The sequence below is a fragment of the Elephantulus edwardii genome, unplaced genomic scaffold (genome assembly GCF_000299155.1).
Source record: "Elephantulus edwardii isolate Elephantulus edwardi_28Jun2011 unplaced genomic scaffold, EleEdw1.0 scaffold00199, whole genome shotgun sequence".
NCBI classification, from domain to species: domain Eukaryota; kingdom Metazoa; phylum Chordata; class Mammalia; order Macroscelidea; family Macroscelididae; genus Elephantulus; species Elephantulus edwardii.
Genome location: NW_006399949.1, coordinates 4,809,856 through 4,817,464, shown reverse-complemented (window position 1 = coordinate 4,817,464; position 7,609 = coordinate 4,809,856). Strand labels below are relative to the sequence as shown.

The 7,609-nt window shown below is 39.9% G+C and overlaps 1 pseudogene; it reads right to left on the bottom strand.

The window, feature by feature from the left end:
• The window catches only part of LOC102875598, a 94,679-nt pseudogene that overhangs the window by 42,099 nt on the left and 44,971 nt on the right, over positions 1 to 7,609 (bottom strand).

Below are 7,609 nucleotides of genomic sequence, written 5' to 3'. Positions count from 1 at the left end.
ATGGGAAAGTCTGCTGTTAGGGACCTCTCTAAAGTACTGAAAAGCAACGGTGTGTCTCTGGAGACTAAGGTGCATCTGATACAGGCCATGGTCTTTGCAATCACTTGTTATGCGACAGAGAACTGGACAATAACCATGGAGGATAGAAGGAGAATTGATGCTTTTAAGCTTTGGTGTTGGAGAAGAGTGCTGAGGGTGCCATGGATTGCTAAGAAAACAAGCAGATTCATCCTGGAGAGGGTTAAATCAGGCTTCTCCTTGGAGGCAAGGATTCTGAGGCTTCGTCTGACATGCTTTGGTCATGTTGTAAGGAGAGACCGGTCCTTGGAGAAGGACTTCATGCTTGGGAGGGTGGAGTGATGCCGCAGGAGGGGAAGGCCCTCTATGAGGTGGATTGATTCAGTTATTGGGGTAATCAGGATGAGTGTGCTGGAGACAATGAGATTGGCACAGGACAGAGCAGAGTTTAGAGCTGTTGTACATAAGGTCTCTATAAGTCATAAATGACTCGATGGCACATAACAACAACAATAATGCTAATTTGTCTGCATACTGACAAAAGAATACAAGTGTGGAGAAAGGATACAATCCTGAAACTCACCTTCTGTAATTTTAAACCATGTAATTTCTCCTGGCTTTGCTCACTCCAGCAACCTCTTGGTTGAGGTATAGGTTTCACATGAGCAAAGTTAAATGTTCTGGGATTCCCGTTTTCTCAAAATCAGCCATAATGTTTATTTTTTTTTAATTATCCAACGATCAAAAATGCCTTTGCATAGTTAATAAAGCACAAACATATGTTCTTCAGGTATTCTTTGATTTCACCCAGGACCCATCTGACATTAGCAATGATATCCCTGGTACCATGGCCTTCTCTAAATCCAGTCTGAACATTTGAAAGTTTTCTATCTATGTATTGTTCTAGCAATTGTGAATGCAGCTTAAATGTGGACTATGAATAAAGATTACAGGGGGGGAAAAAGATGCCTTTTAACTGTGGTGTTGGAGAAGTGTGTTGAGTAACCCACTGTCTGTCAAAAGAACAAAACATACGTCTTAGAAAAGTTGTAGCCAGATGTTCCTTGGAGGTAAGAATGGTAAAGCTTCATCTCACACACTTTGGACATGTTGTCAGGAAAGACTATTAATTGGAGAGGGACATCATGTTTGAGAGGTTGAAGGGACAGCAAAGGAGAAGAGAATCTTCAGTCAGGTGGGTTGACACAGTGACTGAAGCAATGGCTTGAGTGTGTCACTGATTGTGAGGTTGGCACAGGGTACAATAGGATTCAGACCTGTTACTCATAGAATTGTTATGACTTGTACTCAACTCAATTGCACCTAATAGCAACAACATACTAAACGAATATATATTATATGGATACTGTATTGATTTATTTCCACTCCCTCCTGATACAGTGTTAGGACTCTTATGAATTCTTTAAAATTATTAAAAACTCAAGTAATTTTTGCTTATATTTTATTGTTGTTATATGCCATCAAGTTGCTTGCAACTTATAGCGACCCAATGTACAAGAGCTCTAAACTCCGTTCTGTCCTGTGCCAACCTAGCCATCTCAAATGCAATCATTCTCACCACTTTACTCACAGAATCGATCTTTCTCATTGAAGGTCTTCCTCTCCTGTGCCGCCCCTCTACTCTGCCGAACATGATGTCTCTCTCCAAGGACCAGTTCCTCCTTGCAACATGCCCAAAGTATGTCAGACAAAGCTTCAGAATCCTTGACTCCAAGGAGCATTCCAGCTTCACCTTCTCCAGTACAAACCTGTTTGTTCTCCTAGCAGTCCATGGTATATTCAACACTCTTCTCCAGCACCACAGCTCAAAGGTATCAATTCCCTTTCTATCATCCCTATTCACTGTCCACTCTCTGATGCATAGCATGCTATTGCGAAGACTATAGCCCAGATCAGTCACACCTTAGTCTCCAGTCTGATGTTGTTACTCTTCAGTACTCATGAGAGGTTCCTCACAGTTGACTTTCCCAATGCAATTTGTCTCTTGATTTCCTGGCTGCTGTTACCAAGAGTATTGACTGTGGAGCCAAGTAAACTAAAACTGTTAACTATCTCAATCAGATAGGTTGCATTTATTGATTTTTACACTATCAAGGCTCAAAACTGAATAATTTAATGAATTTACATTCTTTAAAAGAAAATGTGTTTCTGTTTCATATTTTTTGAAACATGTTTATGGTATTCTTTTTTATTCTATTTGTATCATACATTATTTTAGTCAAAGTAAATTATAAAATATAGGCTTACATATACATATTTGTAAAAGGGTAGGATTTAATATTTTCAGAGAGGTATAGCCATTTGCTTTTATTACTATAACAAAACTCAACAAGCAGTAGTTTCTTTAAGGTTAGTGTTAGTTGTATTATACAATTTTAAGCTGTTTTAATGAATATGTTTTACTTATTTCTATTAAGATGCATTTGTCTATAGTGCACATTAGATGGACATTTTAAAATATTAATTATTTGGAAAATACTAGTTTTCTTGTTCTGATCTTTCACATGTTAGTACATGTCATTCATGAAGTAATATTGCTAATATGACCCGGATCTCTGGGAAGATTTTGGTAGATATCTCAAAGTTTCTCAAAATTTTACTTTTGATGGAATGCTTAAATTTTATTATATAGTAAGTTTTATTCTTTCATATCTGCCCAAATTTACAAAGCAAACCTACTGCCTTTGAATAAATTCCAATTCTTTAGGATTATGTAGAGCTCCCTTATAGTGTTTCCAAAGTTGTAACTCCATCACATTTTTTTCTACCCCAAGTACCTGGTGAGTCTGAAATAGCAATTAATTTCTTCAATAGCTGTGTGACCAGGATTCCTTGCCTGACAAGTAGTCAAGTTTATGTAATCATAGTTTGTATGTCAGTGTTTGGTTTATTTTTTCCAAGATTTTTTTAAGTGTTCCAAGAAGAGAAAAATGCAGCCAGTTGCACTTGTACCTCAAAGGCATAGTGCTTTTCCACAAGAAAGCTAGATCCCATGGGTGCAGCAGAAACTCTTTGCACACATTTCCAATTTTGTCTTAGAACATTAAAAAGTTGTGTCCTCAAGTTTCTAAATTTAACATGAAAAAATTTTAACTGCTTCATTAAGTACACTCTTAAGTAAACACAACTTTTTTTTTGTTTTTCTTTTCTTTTTCTCCCTGCTAATTCAAGAGGAAGTCGTCAGAACAGAGCTAGGTTTACTGCATGGTTCAAAATTGGGAAGGGTGTACACCAGGTATGTGTCCTGTCTCCATACCTTTACAACCTGTATGCAGAACAGATCATCAGGGAGGCTGGGCTCTATGAGGAGAAATGCGGCTTCAGGATTGGTGGAAGATCTGTCAACAATCTGCAATATGTAGATGACACAACCCTGCTTGTTGAAACTGAGGAGGACCTGAAACGTTTGCTGCAGAGGGTCAAGGACTGCAGGCTTTAATATGGAATGAGGCTTAATGTCAAAAAGACAAAGATTCTCATCACTGGACCAATTTGCCGCATAAGGATGGATGGTGAAGAAATTGAGATTGTTCACAGCTTTAGTTTGCTTGGCTCCACAGTCAACACTCTTGGTCCCAGTAGCCAGGAAATTAAAAGACGTATTGCCATGGGGAAGTCTGCTATTAGGGACCTTTCCAAAGTTCTGAAGAGCAATGGTGTCTCTCTGGAGACTAAGGTGGGTCTGATACAGGCCATGCCTTTGCAATCCCTTGTTATGCATTAGAGAGTTGGACAATGACTAGGAAGGCTAGAAGGAGGAGAATTGATGCCTTTGAGCTGTGGTGTTGGAGATGAGTGTTGAGGGTACCATGGACTGCTAGGAAAACAAACAGATTCATTCTAGAGAGGGTTAAACTGGGCGGCTCCTTGGAGGCAAGGATTCTGAGGCTCCGTCTAACCTACTTTGGACATGTTGTAAGGAGAGACCAGTCCTTGGAGAGGGACATCATGCTTGGGAGGGTGGAGGGACAGCGCAGGAGGGGAAGTCTCTCTATGAGGTGGATTGATTCAGTGACTGGGGTAATTGGGGTTGGTGTTATTGTCACAGGACAGAGCAGAGTTTAGGTCTGTTGTACATAGGGTCACTATGAGTCGCAAGCAACTCAATGGCACATAACAGCAACAACAACAATTCATGTTGGTGAAAATATGACCTATTACTACAGGTACAATTTCACTGTCTATCTGTACTAAGGTCCCAAATTTATCCACTGTTAATTGTGCACCATTAGTGAAGTACAATGAAAAAGCCAAATATCAGCTTGGCCTATTAGCAAAAAGGTTCTCTGTAATACCAAAGGCCTGTGGTTTCTAATCCACCAGCTGCTCTGTGGGAGAAGGACGGGCAGTCTCTTTCAGTGCCATTAATTTTCTCTAAAAATTCACTGGAGGGTTAGGATATGAGTTGGTTCCAACTCAATGACACAACAACAACATTATTATGAAAATATGTTTGCCTTTTGGATCCCCTGAAAGGTCTTGGTGGCACCTACAGGTTCTTGGCCCATGCTTTAAGAACCATTGACCAGAATACTTGATTTATATGTTTCTTCTCTTTTCTTTATTCACCTTTTCTTTATTTTTGTTGCTTGTCTTTGAGTCAAGCATGACTCATAGTGACCCTATGAACAAAAGGCCTGAAGCCCCTCTACAACTATCGACATTTATCAAAGTTCTTACAGTTTCCAGAGGCTTGTTTAGGAAGTAGATGCCACTCCTGCTGGAAAAAACACATATGCTGTAGATCTGAACTGAAGATTTAGAGAGGCATGAATTTCTTCTCTCCCAATTTCCTATATTTCACTTATTTCAGCAATTACATTCTGCCTTAGACTGACTATGACATACCCATAATCTAGGAAGAGCATCACAGAGGTAGTTGATTGATTATTGACAGAGTGGATCTATTGATCAGGTGTCTGAAGCATTCATAGAAAGAGGAAAAGAATGTGGGGCAAAGAAAAACACAAAGGAAAAGGGGATTTGAAAGGAAAGAATGTAAGAAAGAAAGAGAAGGGATACATATGGTGGAAAGGAGAAGGAAATGAAGGAAAAGATAAACAACTAGAAGTCTTGGGTAGATAAATAAGATCTGTAAAGGGCATCAGATGATTATATGATTTACTATGCTGGGGATGAATAGGTGAGAAAAAATGGGGTTGGTTCCATAATTAAAGAAATCATTTCTAGATCTATCCTGAAATCCAAGGTGGTGAGCGACAGGATAATATCCATACGCATACAAGGAAGTCCAGTGAATACCACTATCATTCAAATATATGAACCAACAACCAGAATCAAAGGAGAGGAAATAGAAGATTTTTACCAACATTTGCAGTCAGAAATTGATCAAACATGCAATCAAGATGCATTAATAATAATGGGTGACTGGAATGCAAAAGTTAGGAACAGGGAAGAAGGATCAGTAGCTGGAAAACATGGGCTCAGTGAGAGAAATGAGGCTGGAGATAGAATGATAGAGTTCTGCACATTCAATGATTTATTCATTGCAAATACCTTTTATAAGAAACAAACGCAGGCTATACCCATGGATATCTCACCTGATGGTATGCATAGGAATCAAATCGATTCGATTTGTGGAAAGAGTCACTGGAGAAGCTCAATATCAGCAGTGAAAACCAGGCCGGGTGCTGACTGTGGGACAGACCACTAACTACTCATATGCAAATTCAAGCTGAAGTTGAGGAAAATTAAGTCAAGTCCACGGGAACCAAGATTTGACCTTAAGTCTGTCCCACTCGAATTTCAAAACCATCTCAGGAAAAGATTTGAGGCCTTGAGCACCAGTGAGCATAGACCAAAGGAGCTCTGGGAGGATATCAAGAAAATCATCCATGAAGAATGCAAAAGTTCATTACAAAGGCTAAAGAAGAAGAAAAGACCAAGATGGATGTCAGATGAGACTCTGAGTATTGCATTAAGAGTGCCAAGAAGCCAAAGCTAAAGGAAGAAATAAAAGAGCTGAATTGAAAATTTCAAAAAGCAGCTCGGATGACAAAGTAAGATATTATAATGAAATGTGCAAAGAGCTGGAGTCAGAAAATCAAAAGGGCCAGACTCGCTCAGCGTTTCTTAAGCTGAAGGAGTTGAAAAACAAATTCAAGCCATGGGTGGCAATACTTAAGGATAGTTTGGGTAGAGGGTTGAATGATCAGGATGTATAAAAAGAAGATAGAAGGAGTACACAGAGTCAATGTATCAGAAAGAATTGGCTGACACAGAGGAATTTCATGAAATAACATATGAGCAAGAACCTATGGTGATGAAGGAGGAAGTTCAAGTTGCTATTAAGGAACTGGCAAAAAACAAGGCTCCAGGAGTTGACTGCATATCAATTGATTTATTTCAACAAACAGACTGTGCCCTGGATGTGCTCACTAGGTTGTGTCAGGAAATCTGGAGCACAGCCAGCTGGCCAACTGACTGGAAGAGATTGATATTTGTTCCCATTCCAAAGAAAGGTGACCCAACTGAGTGTGGAAATTATCAAGCAATATCATTGATATCATATGCAAGCAAGATTCTGCTGAAAATTATACAAAAATGTTTGGAACAGCATGTCAGCAGAGAACTGTCAGATGTGCAGGCTGGATTTAGAGGAGGTCGCAGTACTAGGGATATTATAGTTAATGTAAGATGGATCTTGGCAAAAAGCAGAGAGTACCAGAAGAATGTCTCTCTGTGCTTCATTGACTATACAAAGGCGTTTGACTGTGTGGATCACAACAAGCTGTGGCTGACTCTAAGAATGGGGATCCCAGAACATTTGATTGTGCTAATGTGAAACCTATACTTGGTCCAAGAGGCAGTCATCAGAACAGAGCAGGGAGACATGGGATGGTTCAAAATAAAAGCAGGGATCCATCAGGGATGTATTTTGTCTCCATACCTTTTCAATCTGTATGCAGAACAGATCATCCAAGACGCTGGGCTGTACGAAGAGGAATGTGGCATCAGGATTAGTGGAAGAATCGTCAACAACCTGCGTTATGCAGATGATACAACGCTGCTCGCTGAAACTGAGGAGGACCTGAAGCGCTTGCTACAGAAGGTGAAGGACTGCAGTCTTCAATATGGATTGAAGCTCAATATCAAGAAAACAAAGATTCTCACCACTGGGCTGATTGGCAGCATCAATATGGATGGTGAAGAGACTGAGATAGTTAACAGTTTTAGTTTCCTTGGCTCCACAGTCAACACTCTTGGTAACAGCAGCCAGGAAATCAGGAGATGAATTGCATTGGGAAAGTCAGTTGTGAGTGACCTCTCAAGAGTACTGAAGTGCAACGATGTCAAGCTGGAGACTAAGGTGCGACTGATCCAGGATATAGTCTTTGCAATTATGTACTTATGCATCAGAGAGTTGGACAGTGAATAGGGATGATAGAAAGATAATTGATGCCTTTGAGCTGTGGTGCTGGAGAAGAGTGTTGAATATACCATGGTCTGCTAGGAGAACAAACAGGTTTGTCCTAGAGAGGGTGAAGCCAGAATGTTCCCTGGAGTCAAGGATTCTGAAGCTTTGTCTGACATACTTTGGGCATGTTGC